This window comes from Petaurus breviceps, unplaced genomic scaffold (genome assembly GCF_028583685.1).
Source record: "Petaurus breviceps papuanus isolate PSGF00001 unplaced genomic scaffold, PetGlider_PUasm1.0 90842, whole genome shotgun sequence".
Taxonomy (NCBI): Eukaryota; Metazoa; Chordata; class Mammalia; order Diprotodontia; family Petauridae; genus Petaurus; species Petaurus breviceps.
The window spans coordinates 11,013,127-11,029,105 of NW_027187358.1; the positions used below are offsets into that span (position 1 = coordinate 11,013,127).

Here is a 15,979-nt window from a genome sequence, read left to right on the forward strand (position 1 = left end):
ATAACTGATACAAAAAATTTACCAATTTGAAACTTGAAACAAACACATTACCAATTAGGTGACTTAAATTTCATTGAATGCATTTAGAAATCACTTTACACATTTAACAAGATTAATTTGTTAAAACTACAACTTTAAAAGAGGGGGCTCACCCAAGTTCAGAGGCTGGCTGACTTTCTTTTTTACCTCTTACTGCCTTGATGAGATCACTTTCCTCTCTCCCCACCACTGCTGGGGGAGGGTGTGGACTGGTGGGCAGGATATGCCAAACCTGGGGGCTACTTCCAGGCTTTCTGGGTTGCCCCAGGGCCCAAGACCATTGCCTGAGTGGCCCATGCTGTAGCTGCTGACCCTCCTCCCTCCTTCCTTTCACCAGGGTGAATTAGAAGATGGTGGGAAAGGGTGAATCTCTCATCTCTGGGATGAGAGGGATTAACCAACCCCCCCCCCCCCCAAACTGTTTGCAATCCTGAACTGATACCCTCCTGGCTTAAGGGAAAGGAATGGAGGAAAGGAGTGACAGGTTGTAAGGTGTTTCAAAACTCTTAATGATCAATCCAGAATCTGCCAAGATGTTTTTAGCAGTTCTAACTTTTCACTGTAGTTTTAGCCTGGTCAGAGCCAAGACTACAGGAAGAAGAACCTGAATTTTTCTTCGAACTTTTACAATATATATAATAGAGGCCAGGCACAAACCTGCGGCCATGAGGCCAGGACTGAAGGGAGATCTTGTAGGCATGTATAGGGATGGGAATCCTGGGATATAGAGGGAAGGGAGTCAGCTTCAAGAAACTAAAAAGCACCTGCAGTTTTCCCAATTCCCTAGCACCGAAAGAATTGAGAGAGTTGACAAAATTGGACATACTATTCTGGATAGGGCATCTGTCTTCATCCTCTATTCTATGGAAGATGTGCCCAGGTCCATGACCTTGAAAAGAATTGCTGGACCAAGAGTCAGAGCATCAGGCCCCAAAAGTACCTTCAGGTCTTCCTAGGTGCTTGGAAAGCAATCCCAACTTCAAGGTGAGAAGGTGATAGGGAGAGATGGGAGACTTACATACCTTCCAGTCCTGGCCAGAGAAGAGCTTGAGATTAGGCAGTTTCCCAGAGTTAGGGAACCAAAATGTTGAGGTCTAGGGGTGTTTGGGACCCTGAAATTCAAGGGCAAATGATTCCAGTCCTGTCTCAAATGAATTTGACCCAAGCCTTCTTCCAGTCAGAGACAAGGTTTATTAGAACACCAGTTGGGGTGAGTGAGATTTTAAGAATCTACACTATTGGCCAGACTTTTAAAAAAACCTAAGCATTTGTGATGCTTGTATTGACAAATGGGTCAGATTGAATATTAGCCCTTTAATGGAGGGAAGATAGATCTTTCATATGTTGGCCAAGTAGTCTGTGATTAGAGTAGGGGTCTAGATGGAATTAAGGAGTGGTGGTCTAGGGTGGGGCCAGGTACAGACCACAATGAAAGGATTAACTAACCAAGGCTGGGTGCTTCAAACAATGCCAGAGACCTGGGCCATGTGGGGAAGGAAGTTCAGAGGCTTTTCCTTTTTGGCGTCCAGATCCCAAAGACATGGTCTTTTCCTTTTGGAAGTTCAGATCCCATCCCCATCAATATAATGATTGTGAATTGCTTAACACAGTGGTTGGCCTATGGCAAGCTTGCACTATATAAATGTTGATCATCATTATTATTATATCTTTAATTCAATGTAATTGTAGTAACCCCCCATTTTGTGAACATGCCCCTTTCTCCCCATCATAGGAAAGCTGCCTAGGAAACCTGCCCAAGCCTGCTACCTGAAGCCCATAACCACCCCCCTTCTGTTCAGTTCTTGAAATAGATTTGGGAACTTTCCAGTTGGGCAAAAAATCGATCCCTAGACAACAATGGTTAAGCAAAGCCATCCTTTGGCTTCTATATTTTCCCTGCTTGCTCCCCTTGGTGACATTTATGTTGTGGTTTTTGTCTCTATAAACCCCAAGATGCATATACTGGGGGCTGCCTGATTTGGGTATATGACCCCTGGCAGTCCCCGGGTTAATTATGCTCCACAAATAAATTCCATTTAAATGATTAATGAATGGTCTCACTCGATGTCATTCACGTTACAACATATTACATAACAAGTTTTAGATGTGATTAGTATTGTTTAGGTTTGAGGTTTAAGGGTACTCAGGACCCTGCCATATTGACATGCCAGGTCCTGCAGAATGTATTCGATTCAAGTCTTCTCTCAGTCAAAGTAAAACAAAGTTTATTAAAGATTCACCATAATGGGTAAACTCTCAAGGAGTCTGAGAATTTGTGATGCTTTTACTGACAAACAAGCCAGAACAATCTGACACAGACTGAGTTTGAGCTAGACTGAATCTGAGCCCTTCATAGAGGCAAGATGGATCTTACATACAGAGACTGTCTGGTCCAGCAGTCTGGGAGAAGGGGTCTAGGGAGAGTCTTGAGGAGTCTAAGGACGATCTTGATGGGACTGAGGTCAGACTCCTTGAACCAAGAGAATGGGATTTTGATGGGATCGAGGGTGGGAAACAGCTGGAGGCAATCTGGAGGACCCAGCCCTTGGAGGGCTAGGCTAACAGATTTAGTAACAGATTTGGTCACAGATATTTTGATAAGATTAAGGATGGGAGATGGTTGAAGGCTACCTGGAGATAACAGACAAAGGAGGGTTTCTGGTATCTGGGGGACCCCAGATCAAGTGGGAAGATTCAAGGGGGTTCCCAGAGCTTATACCCCATCATTATAATATGCTAAAGGTGATAAAATGAACACTTTTCTATGTAAGATAATCTGGAAATGTAGTCAGCTGAATTGATGCCATATGACTAGTAAAGAAATTTTGTTTCATATTTTAAAATATGATTTTGTGTTTCTAAATTTGCTTATGTTGTGAAATCTGAGAAACCATTGTATCAGAAATGCTGTTAGAAAAACTTTTTTTTTTAAATCTAGATGTTGTTAGATTATGAATTGAGCTGTTAAAAGAATGTGATCAAATAGATATTTTAAATCTGTTAAATATTTAATGGGGGGTATATCTTGTCTTAAAACAAATAATAGTAATAATAATAAGTTTACTATAATAGCGAATTTCCATTTGAAAAATTTGGGCTATCATTTATAAAAATTATGAAAATGTATAGGGTGGTTTAAAGACTTAAATACATTGATATGAGTCAGCTATCATATATTCACTATATGTATAATTTGAAGAACTCCATAATGTGGTTATTTTTAATTGATAAATGAAGGATAAATGACATGTAACTTTTAGGGAAATATGAGAAAATCAGTGACATTCAATCTCTAAGTTGTGGTTAGTGAAATTTTGCTGTTTGTGGAGAAATTTCTTGAGATTATAATATTGTTTTGAGTTTTTATTATAGGGAAGGTTGTATGACTTGTCATAAAACCAGTAGTAGAAAATGGTATGTGCTGCAGTTTGGGAAATGCTACTGGTGGATGTCTGCCCTTGGGAAAAGTTGAGAGATTAATCTTGGTGTGGCCTAAGCTAAAATCCTTTTGACTCAGTTTTTTCCCAATGTGCTATTTCTTTAAATAGGAAATTTCCCCACCTAGTTAATCCTGAGCCTGGCTTTTGATACCCTGTGACTACATGATTGACTGTCAGATATGACCTGTGCCTGGAATCAAAAAGAGCTAAAGGAGTCTTTCACCTGTAATGTGAAAGTCAGTCAGTGCCCTTGATGGGCAAATCTTGACATTATTATAAATATGTCCCTCCTTTTCCTTTCATAGTAAATTACTATTAGCAGGGCAAGTGAGCAGTAGAAGTTTTGAAAGTACAATATTAAATCTATTAATTAAGAGATTGACATGGAAACATCTCAGAGTTACTATCATAGGATGCAAATATAAAAATCTTACAATTTTAATCTATATTTTTGTTCAAATTATAGGGATGATACCCTCCTAAAAGGGGGATTTAGACAAAGCAATAAAGATGTAATATAAAAGTTTTCTAATTAAATGGAACAGAAAATTTTGAGAAGACAACAGGATTAGATTGTTTTCTCTAAGAATTATATTCATATATATGATTGACTTTCAAATGTATCTAGGATGGAATCAGACTTTGAGTATATTTTAGTGATAAATTCTCAGATTTGGATTAAGGATTTTACATATAAAATTGCACTGATAATCATTAAGAAAGTAAAATTATTTTCTAATTTTAAAGTGTCTTATAATTGTAAAAGATAGAAGGGTTCATTTTATAAGTCAGACCCTCATGAACTTTTTTTAGATTCTTTTATCAGGTACAAGGTTTAGGTAAAGAAAGAAATAGCCATGTAGTGTATAAAAATTGAAATTCTCTGAAGTCTCAGGCAGATTGTGGGTTTCTAATTTGATGTTCTTATAGCTCTGTTGTTAGTAAGATTAACTGCATAAAACTTGAACTGTTTTTCACCATATGAACTAGCTATTTGAAAATATCTAATACCAAATGTAGTAAGTTTTATTAAATTGTATTAAATCTTGTTATTAACAGATTTTACAGAATTATCTAGTCATCCAGATAATCACATAACAATTAATCTGGACCAGAGGAGCAGAGCCCCATTCAGAGTTTTCTTGAGAATGAGAATTCCAATTCCAGAATGTCCAAGAAAAGATATTTTTAAGGACCAATCAAATAACTACATGGGACATCTGAGACTCAAGACAAAATGTGATAATTAAAAGGACATTAAGGGGTGGCTAGGTGTCACAGTGAATACAGTTCGGTCCTGGAGGATCTGAGCTCAAATCCGGCCTCAGACACTTAACACAAAAACTAGCCATGTGACCCTGGGCAAAGTCTTGATTAACTCAATTAGTCACTTATCATAGTCTCAAAGTCTTCCACTCTTGAGGCAGTCTTGATTAACTCAATCAGTCACTAATCACAACAATAGTCAAAGTACTCAAAGTACAAATCAGGTCACTTATTCAGTAAAGTCTTACTAAGTATCATACACAAAACCCTCCACCCCTTAGGTCACTAGTAAACTAATAATTACTCAGTACCCAAGGAGAGGTCTTTTCTTCATCTTGACTTGGGGCCTGTTCTCAGATTCCCTGGATCCCCTTCCATGGTCCCTGATTCTACCTGGATTCACCAGACTGTCACCTGGGTTCAATAGCAGACAGCTCCCAGTTCCTTGTCCAGCTCTCTGGGCAGGTCCTGCTCCACACTGCCATTCACAGGGTCTGGTCCATGTCAGATCCTTCACCATTGCTGCTCCAGGGAATTCAAGGCCCAACCAAGCCACGAACAAAGTCTCAGCATCCTGGTCATGCTTCAGTCACCTGGGCTCCTGGCTCTGGATTCCAGGCTCCTGGGCTCCTGGCCTCCTGGCTCTGGGTTCCTGGGCTCCTGGCTCCAGGCTCTGGGCTCCTGTTCAGAAGAAGCTCCACCACCACAGGTTTTCAGGACTCAGTTCTCCATTCTTCTGTAGCTGTTCTGCCACCAGATCTCAGTCTCAAGGAAATTCTGACTGTGCCTCTCTGGGGCTTTTTCTCATATACACAGTATCAGCTACTTCATTTCCTTCAGCCAACTTCCTGTTACATCTGTAACAGGAGACAGGAGTTCATACCTTCTGTTCCCCCAATCAGAGACTTAATCAGTTACTAAGTGCTAAGTACCTGCTACTTTTGCCAACAAATTCAAAATGACATTACTATTACAGTGCTTTTTGACTCATTGATTGAACTGGAAATGGGCAACAGAGACAATCATTGATAATACACAATATGCTTTTTAGCTCTAAAATTCTGTGTTTCAGTAAGTAGGCAGAGTAGGTGACCACCATAATGACTGATTTCAGGGATACAGGAATGTTCCAACTCTCTTTTAAATACTCTCTCAAACTTGGCTAAAGACTGAATTCCTTCCAGTCTTTACTCTAGGGTCTTACTCTAAGGTGTGTGTGATTGCTGTTCAAATGCCCAAATGACTATCAGGCCCTCACTTAGACTTCTATAATGCAGCCTAAACATCACCAGTTCCTTCAATCAGTGCTTATATGGCACAGTCTCCAGACTCTTTACTATCTTGCTTGCTTTCCTCTGGACACTCTCCAGTTTATCTTTGTCCTTTCTTAAAATGTGATTTCCCAGAATTGAAAACAGTAACACAGATATTGTCTGACCATAGCAAAAAATCATCATAGCCAGGCATTTTCTCAAACCTCTCTCTCAATGCAGCTTAAAATCTCATTAGCTTTTTTGGCTGCTGTGTCATACTATAGACTCCTATGACTTGTTAACTAATTGATTAATGAAGCAATCATTTCCAGTGGTGTGCTGATAAATGTTTAACACCTGGCTCTCCAAAAAACAAAGCAAACAAAACTGCAAGCAAAAAGTACTTAAGACACATTTTAAAATTTAATCTGTAGTAATTAATATTTTCTCCATCATCTTAAGTCTAAACAATAGACAAAACAATAAAACAAAACCTTGATTTATATTGTTTGCTGATTTTCACAGTGTAAATGCTCACACAGAAAATTTAACAATTAGCTCATGTAAGGCTGGCGCTAGTTTATGTCCCTCTACCTTGTTCATAAGAATAGCATGAAAGACTATCAAATACTTTTGTTAAAATCTAGATTTAAAAATATGTTATATAATATATACAATATAAAGCTATTGTATCATATACATGCACACAACACATATATGTTCATGTGTTTATGTGCATATGCACTTGTGTGTATATATATGTATGTGTGTACATATATTGCTTTTCCCCTGATCTATAAGTCTGGTGACTGTCTGAAAAAAAAGGAATAATATTATTCTAACACAACATGTTTTTAATGAAGCTTAGTTATCAGTTTCTCTTTTTAGGAGACCTTTAATTTAAAATCTCTTTAATGATGTGTCCTAGAATTTTACCAAGAATAGAAATCAAGCTCACTGACCTACAGTTTGTAGACTCCATCCTCTTCCCTTTCTCAAAAATTGGAACAACTTTTGCCTTTCTCTGATCCTACAGGCCCTCCTTCATTCTCTATGATCTTTCAAAGATCGTTGAGACTGACTTAGTCTGCCTTGGAGACTTTATATCCTTTGTTCTGTGAAGTTTGGATTCAGTCAAGGGGCCTCACTTGAGGACCTGGAGGGCTACATGTGGCCTTAAGGCCATAGGTTCCCCATTCCTATGACCAAGATCATTCCCCTTAGTGGAGAAAACAAGGTAAAAGCTGAGCAACTGTCTTTTTTTTTTTTAATCTGTTATTATTGTCCCAGACATTCTTATCTCTTCTTTGATTTTCCCTTTTTTCCCATATTAACTTAAAAAAACTTCCTAACTTGCCTTTAGTTTTCCTTGCCATCCTCAATCCCTTCTGAGATTTATCCTTTCATCTCTGACTTTGAAATTTGTTGGAGAAAAAATTTCCTGACCACAATTTTACCATAGCTAACCCAGATCTGAAGTCACTGTCAAAGGGAGAAAGTCAAATGTGTAACAGTTTGAGAATCACAGACCCTGGGGTTGGAGCCTAGCTCTACCCTAAGGCTAATGGGATATCTATCTGTCTGTCTGTCTGTCTGTCTGTCTTCTTAGGACTGGAAGAATGTATTGTCAAGTCCTCTAAGCAGGCTATACTTTTCTTTTCTCTGAATCCTTCCTAGACCCCTTTTCAAGGAAATTCTACAAACTACCTTTGCTAACAGCTGGGGTTTCCCACAGGTAGCTTGGAAAAAATGACTTGAATTGAACCTGTAGGACCCTTGTTCTCTCACTAGGTGGAACCAGTCTTCTATATCTAGGTTTGTGCTTTAGCAAGGGACATCGTTGAGGGACGGAGTTGAGTAAATGACAGTATGTGAATGTTACATAGTACCCTTGTGCCATAAGAAATGATGAAGGGGCACTTTCAGAGAAACCTGGGAAGACTTGTATGAACTGATGCAGAGTGACCTGAGCAAAATCAGAGAACAATTTAAAGAAAAACAATTAATCAATTAATTAAAAACAATTAATGAAAAACTTAAGAATTCTGGTGGATGTGAAGACTATCCACCTCTTGACAGATGGGCTCAGTACACAGAATGAGACATGTTTTTGGACCAATTTGGGAACTTGTTTTGCTTGACTATATGCATATTTGTTACAAGGGTTTTGTTTTTCTTTTTTCAAGTTTTGGGGAAAGGAGAGATTGGAAGGTAAGAAAACAAATGCTTGTTAATTTAAAAAGTATAATTTTTTAAAAAAGATTAAAAGTATAATCTGTTTTTTAAAAAAAGATTATCATATCAAAGAAGTTTGTCCTCTTTATCTCTAACTTCCCCTACTTGGTACCACTTTCAGGTGATTGGAACACTCCTGCTTCTTACCTTTTGTCCTGTGGCCATAATCTGTTTCAAGGGAAGGCTCTGATATCATCTCTTTCTCCCTAGTTGTGAATATGTCCCTGTGTTTCCTCTATTAGATGTATTCATATCTCATACCTCATCTTTAAATGAAACAGAAAACTTCATGTCTTTGTTAAAGGAATTTTTGGTATGAAGGAGCAGGTGTAACAGATGATTTTTTTTTTCCTTTTTAGGGCAGGGGTTCTTAAATGGGTCCACAGTTCTCATCAGAAAAGTTTATAGATAGATTTCAGCAGGTCTGTGTACTTGGGTGGGAAAAATTATATCTTTATTTCAGTATGACAAGTTTGCTATGTAAGCGCTCATGTTTAATTTTATGCATTTAAAAACATGATTCTGAGAAGGGATCCATACACTTCGCCAGATTGCCAAAGGCATCCATGACACAAGAAAGATTAAGGACTCCTGCAAATAATAATAGCTAATTTTTAAATAGTATCAGACATTGTGCTAAGCCCTCTACAAATTTTGTCTCATTTCATCCTCACAAAAACCTGAGAAGGGAGGTTCTAGTTTTATCTCCATTTTACAAATGAGGAAACTGAGGCAGGTGGAGTTTTGCCCAGGGTCATATAGCTAATAAGTATCTGAGGCTGGATTTTGAACTCAGGTCTTCCTGACTCTAGGCCTAGTTCTCTATCCATTGTGCCGCTATCAGGTTATGGACCCATGTATTAGTGGGAGGGAATGGGGAGCCTCTTCTAAAATGACATTGTATATATAAGTACTCACTCCACTTATGAGTAAGGTCTGTTAGTTTTGTCTTTGACTCAGAGGCCTTGAAGGTCAATGGATTACTTGTAGTGCCCTCTAGCTATTCCTAAACTCTTAATGCCTGACTAGCAAATCCAGTCAGCTATGATCACTGCTTGAAAGCCCCAGTCTCTTTGAACTTCTTTCTCAGAAGACCCAGAAACCATTTTACAATCAATTACATGATGTCCCGTATGATTTACTTAGTCTAGAAGAAGCATAGAAGACACATTACCATCACACACTTAAATTGTCTGAGGTCCAGAAAAAAAACACCTAACTATGCCCCTCTTCCTTTCGCATTCCTCTTTCCCTTTTCCCAACCTATCGCAGGAGATAAGGTTGTAAGTCCAAACAGATCCTAGCCCCTCCATAGTGGCCTGGCTAGCAGCCCTGGGCCATTCTAGGGAATCTAGAAATGTCAGAGTAATAGCTTACCCATTGCCAGAGGAGTAATGATAATAATGATGACCACAATGAACTTGTAGAGAGGAATAACAAGTTGTATATAATAGATTTGCAGGTTCATGTGCAATCATATTTTTTATTACACCGTGTTATGGAAATGCTTGCTTTATTCCCTAAATTAAAAAATATAAATGGTAACAATAATAATAATTTTCACATTGGTTTGCAAAGCACTTTACAAGCATTATTTCATTTAATCCTCACGACAACCCTGGGAAGTTGGTATGATTATTATTCCCATTTTACAGAACAGAAAACAGAGGCAGACAGAAGTTCAGTGACTCCCCCAGAGTCACCAAGATAATGAGTCTGAAGTTGGATTTGAACTCAGGTCTTTTGGACTCCTGATCCGGTGCTCTGTCCACTGCACCTCCCAGTTGTCTCAATGTCTATACCTTTTACTCATGAAGTTACTACTTCTGGACACAGGAATATTGTTCCCTTTTCAGATGGGGAAGACTAAGTTGCTTAGAGGTATATGGAGCCCAGGGAGACCAACACTCCCCTACACCCATGTAGATAAATATCATGGAGCCAGTTACATAGAGATATGCCATGACATTCCAGCTTCAGCCCCATTACCTTTGTGACTCTGGGCAAGTCACTGAACTTCCATCTACCTCCATTTTACCATCTGTAAAATGGGAATAATAATCGTACCAACTTTCCATCCGTTGTGAGGACCAAATGAAATAATGCTTGTACAGTGCTTTGTCGATTTATATAAAATTATTATTTTGATGAATGTCACAGAGGCAGTTACATTGATATGCCATGCAATCACAATGGGGTTCACACTACTACCTTAATAATCCCCTTATTTCAGGCCACTTCCCTCACAGCATATGTCTCCTGTCTTCTCTTGTTCTTCAAATCACCTATTCCATTCTCTTCTTCCCACCTTTCAGAAAAGGCTCTTCACAAATACTTCATCGAAAAAAACCAAGGCTCTTGATTGGGATCTGATTCCCCCAAGCTCTACATTCTAAATCACTTCAACATTATCCCCCACTGTCTCCTCCTTTGTTCCTGCCTTGCAGAGAGGTGACTCATCTCTCTGTAGACACTCTTCTTGTGCCCTTGATCCCATCACTTCCTGCCTCCTCTTTCGCCCTTAAATCATTCCTTCTCTTTCTCAAGTTTTTAATCTCGACTTATCTCTAGATTCCTTTCCTACCCCTCACAAACATTCCCAGATCTTTCTCATCATTAGATCACTTGATTCTAATGTCCTTTCAGGCCTTCATCCTATGTCCTTCCTTTCAAGTCAGACTCCAAGGAACAAAACAAACCCAATTGTTTACACTTATTGCCTCCATTTTCTCACCTCACACTCATTTTTCAACTCCACTTCTTTCTATACTCAATCTCTTGGTGATTTCTATACTCAGCTTCCATGAGCTCAATTAGAGGCAGCTAATCATCCTAGTGGATAGAAAGGGCACTGGACCTGGAGTTAGGAAGACCTGAGTCCAACCTCAGACACTTATTAGGTATGAGACCCTGGGCAAGACACTTAACCTCTGCCTGACTCAGTTCCCTAAACTATAAAATGGGGATAATAATAGCACCTACTTCTCAATGTTGTCATGAGGGTCAAATGAGATAGTATTTGTAAAGTACTTAGCACAGTGCTTGGTACATTAATAAATCTCCATTCCTTTCTCTTCAATTATTAGCTGTATTCATTCAGGTAACCCTCATCTCTACATATCCAGTTCTTGAAATCCAGCCCTGTGTCATGAACTACATATTGAATATTTCCAACTGGATATGTTGTAGGCATTTCAAACTCAAAATGTGAAAAAAAAAAACCTCCAATAACAACAGATTTTTGGCCCCAAACCTTCCCATCTTCCTAACTTTCCCATTTAAGTTGAGCACATCCCCAGCCTTCCAATCACCTAGGTTCACAACTCCAGAGTTATCTTCTAGTCTTTCATCTCCTTCACTCCTCACAGTCAGTCAGGTGCCAAGTGTGTGTGATTCTGTCTCCCCACTATATCCCACATCTGTCCCTTTCAACATGCTTGGCATGTAGTAGGTGCTTAATAAATGCTCTCTGCTGTTGAATCCTAATCCAGGCATGAATAGGAACTAAGAAATCTGGAAATGCATCAGTACTGCTTTACTGACATCTGAAGTCTGATCTTGGAAGGAGAAGAAAAGAAATCTTACAATTCCCCAACCCCCTTTTTAGAAAGAAGCCCACCTGTGCTGTTTTTCTTTCCTAGGTTTTAAAAAAATCTTCTGCTTCCATGAGCACTCCTGTATCCATGTATGTCATCCTCTGATGGATCCTTTTAGATCCCAAAGACTTACAGGGTGGTGGACAAGCTCCTTAAATGACCAATCAATATTTATCAAATATCCACTATGTGCAAGGCACTGAGTTCACTACTTAGCTGATGATTCATTTCATTTGCATACCTACTGTATGCTTTCTATGCATCCCTAGGGGGAAGGGGTCTATCTACAGAAGATCCTGCTACCTTCCAATTGACCAGAGAACAATCACAAAGCATTGTTAAATGGGTATAAGGTCATATAATATGAATAAGAATCAGGTAGGGTCAGTACCAAAGGTGGAATGGAGGGGCAGGGGAAGGGAGAGTGACTTAGAATTAGGTCTTGCAGGAATTGATGGAGAGGAGTGTGCAGAGAGGAAAGAGGAGGGTATTCCATTTGGGGAATTTATAATGACTCTTCCCAGGTTTATGCAACAGACTCCATGGCTGCAGTGAGATGAAGTCCAAGGGACCCCAGACTCTTTGAGTCAGGAAACCTGCATTCTAGTCTCTGCCACTGATTTTCTGTGTTGCTTTGTCTCCTTCTTAGTCCTCAGTTTCTTAATTTGTAAAATGGGGTGAGAGTTGTACCAGATGACTTGTAAGACCCTTTCCTGCTTTAAAATCCCAGGATTCCCCTGGAGAAGTCATCTCAAATTGTCTATCCTCACTCCTCCCCTACCATTTCCCTTCTCATCCCCCAAGTCAGTGAGAGAAAGCCAGGGGAGAAATCAACATCACACGCAACTTGGTTTCCTATTGTGAATCTAAAAAGCTTCCCTGTCTTTTCTGTAGGTGAACTGGAGCACAGAATTAAATGCTGGTGCTGCTCTCTTTATTCACGTGGTTAGATTTTTTTTCCTTCCCTATTGCCTTTTTAAAAAAGTGACATGTAATTCGGCAACAGATCTCTTTGAAGTGTCTCCAGCAGGGGGAATGTGTCCAAATGGCATCCGTTGGTGGAGATGCCAAGTTGACAGCCTGGCCAGAAATCTGCAGGCTGGCACTGCAGTCTTGATGCAGAGAACAGGGAAAAACTCCCTGGGTCTGAGCCTGCGGAGCAGCAGGAGGAGGAGGGAGGGCATTGTTTCCCTTTGTCAGGGATATTAACTCTTTGGAGAAATGGAAGGGGACTATTTAACACCCCAAAGTATCTATTTATTAAATCCCTTCCAGGCCTGAAAAAGTTAACCCTTTTTTCAATCACTGAGCAATTTTACCTTGTTGTCTTAGGTGTAAAAAAAAAAGAAAACAGGAAAATAGAGAATATAGAAATATATATATTTTCTATATTCTAAAAAATAGAAAAAAGAGCTCTTGCTCTTTTCTTCTTAAAAAAAAGGTAATTAGCATTTTTCATGGGATCACAGATAGCCAATCCTTGCTTTTCTATAGACGAGAAACCTGAAACTCTTGAGAGCTGAAGTGATTTGACACATAGTAAATGGAACAGTCAGGATTTGAACACAAATCCCGAGACTCTAAATCTAGAATGCTTTCCACTTCACTACCTCAGGTAGAGGGGTATTTCATCATCTCTTAGCCCCAAAAGATCTCTCTGAGGAAACTTCTAGCTCTGAACCTTAGAAACTAGGAGCAGTCTGACCCTTTAATTTTATAGATGAGAATAAAAAAGGTCTGGGTTACTCATTTGTTGGGATGGCTTACACTGGACAGGGGAAGATGATTTGATCATATGAAAGCTGGTCTGATCCTGCCACTACTCTGGTACCAGCCACTACTCTGGTGCAGACCCTCATCATCTCACTGGACTATTGCAATAGCCTGCTGGTGGGTCAGTCCACCTCAAGTCTCTACTCATTCTGGTCCATCCTCTGCTCACATGCCAAAGTGATCTTCCTAATGTACAAATCTGACCATGTCACTACCCTACTCAATAAACTCCAGTGGCTCCCTGTCGTCACCTCCCTGATCAACTCTAAAATGCTCAGTCTGCTGTTCCTGCCTTCCCCTTCTACCTTCATATTCTATTTTCCAGCTCTAGGCATTGTTAAGGGCTGTCCCTGTTCCTGGAATGCTCTATCCTAGGAGCTTAATGGTTCTATTCCTGACTTGCATTTTCAGAATGATTTCTCCTCCTGTAATAAAAAGCTTAAGTCTATTTTCAGACCTCAGCAAACAGGTGGTGGTAGTTTTTATAGGGGGATGGAGAGGGGTAGGGGAGAAGAGAAAGGCATTCCAGGTATCTCTGAAATCATATGAATAATTGGCTTCATATTCTATCTAGGTCTAAAGCCAGTTCTGATAGTCTCTCTTCTCTTGTGATTTTCATATAAAGTAAATGGACTCTAACCACTGTTTTGTGAAACTCTTTCCATGTTGAGAAAACAATAACACATTAGTGCAGGAAAGAATTTTCTCCCATACAGACTTCAAAGTGGTGGTCTATGTCCCTGGGTGCAATTGTTGCTGTTCTCCTAGGATTTTAGTAGTAATCCTGCGGGGCTGGATTTCTATTACTATGAACCCCCACCAGTGTGCTTCCTATTGAAAATCTTAATTAGCTTGTAAGAAAGGCCAGTAGTATTAGTTATCTTTTAAGAAAGAAATTTACTGAGCTGTTATTGTAAGAACAATTGGTCTACAACATGTCCTCCACTCTTGTGGGGCACCCTCCCTTTGTATATGCAATGTATCTGAGGGGAGTGGGCTCATATTGATAATAAAATTGTGGGGAGGTACATGTATAGAGGACAAGCCCTGTTCTCCATTTGTAGCATTATGTGCCTCCTCCTAAATATAACCCTGTGTTGGGTTGAGAGAACTGGTGCCTTTTTGAGAGTCCATAGCCAGCTCTGCTCTGGGTTAGTGCCGTCAAGCTCTTTCTTCCCTCAAGTGGCTATCTTTCTGTATCTGTTTCTGTCTGTGTTCTTGATGTGTCTCTTTCCTACTGATAATATGGTCAGTGAAGAAGGTAAGAAAGGGGAGTGTCATTTCCTCTGGGCTTACTCTTCCCTCCCCCCATCTCTCTGCCCTATGGTACGAGCACAAATGTTCGTCTCCTAAAGTACTCCTGGACTTGAAGTCTTTTCCTATTTGGTTGTTTCAGTTGGTAAAAGACTGTATCATTTCACCTGTATTTATCCAATGATCAAAGCACTTTACTCCTCTTGTATAGATTGAGCACTTGTTTATACCTGGTTAATAGTTGGGATCCATTGATTCAACTGATCTATCTGGGACTTCTGCGATTATATTCATTGAGATAAGAGGGTGGAAACCCAGATCCTTGTACTCAAAACAACCTTAGTAAAGAAATAGCAAAAGTATAATTATCCCTGTTTTATAGTTGAGGAAACTTAGACTTGAAAAAAAATTAGGTGACAACCTGAGGTCAGTGGTATAAGGAGAATTCAAACCCAGGTCTCCTGACTCCAGATTGAGTGTTCTTCTTACTGTAGCAAACTATCAGTGGTATAAGCCAATGCTAGATATAGGTCTTAAACCAGTATCTACAATTCTAATCAACACTATGTTGTGTGTCCCCTGACAAATGGAAGATGGAAGAAGCTGGGCAAATTATATTAGAGCGATATAATACTGAGAAGGTTGCCACTCTCAACTCTTGACTCAGGGTTTTCTCAGTGCCTTTCAGGTACCAATCTCAATTCTACTCTTCAGAAACAAAATTTAGAAACAGGAGTCAAGCAACCTGGGTTTCATTCTTAGTTTTTCCACTGACTATGCTATGTGATATCAAACAACTCACTTTACCAATTTAAGAGCAACTAAAAAAATAAACAAACTGCCCTTTTCTCAGGAACATCCAGGATAGATGCTAAATATGAGTATAGATCCCTTTGAAAATGGCTTTACTTCAACTTATTTATAGCAAGTCTAGGAAATAATATAATAGCAACTCACCTCTATAAGATGCTTTCAGATATACAAGATAGTTTCCTCATAACCATCCCATTAGTTTCATGGTATAATTTGTTATCCCTATTTTTACAGATGAGGCAACTGAGACCAAGAGGAAATGTAACTTGCTCATAGTTATATATCTAATAATCCAGATGTTTAGACTTCA

The 15,979-nt window shown here is 39.4% G+C and overlaps 1 protein-coding gene across 1 annotated transcript in view; it reads right to left on the minus strand.

The window, feature by feature from the left end:
* Positions 1–15,979, minus strand: part of CALM2 (calmodulin 2) — a 490,104-nt gene that overhangs the window by 433,298 nt on the left and 40,827 nt on the right. The window lies entirely within an intron of this gene.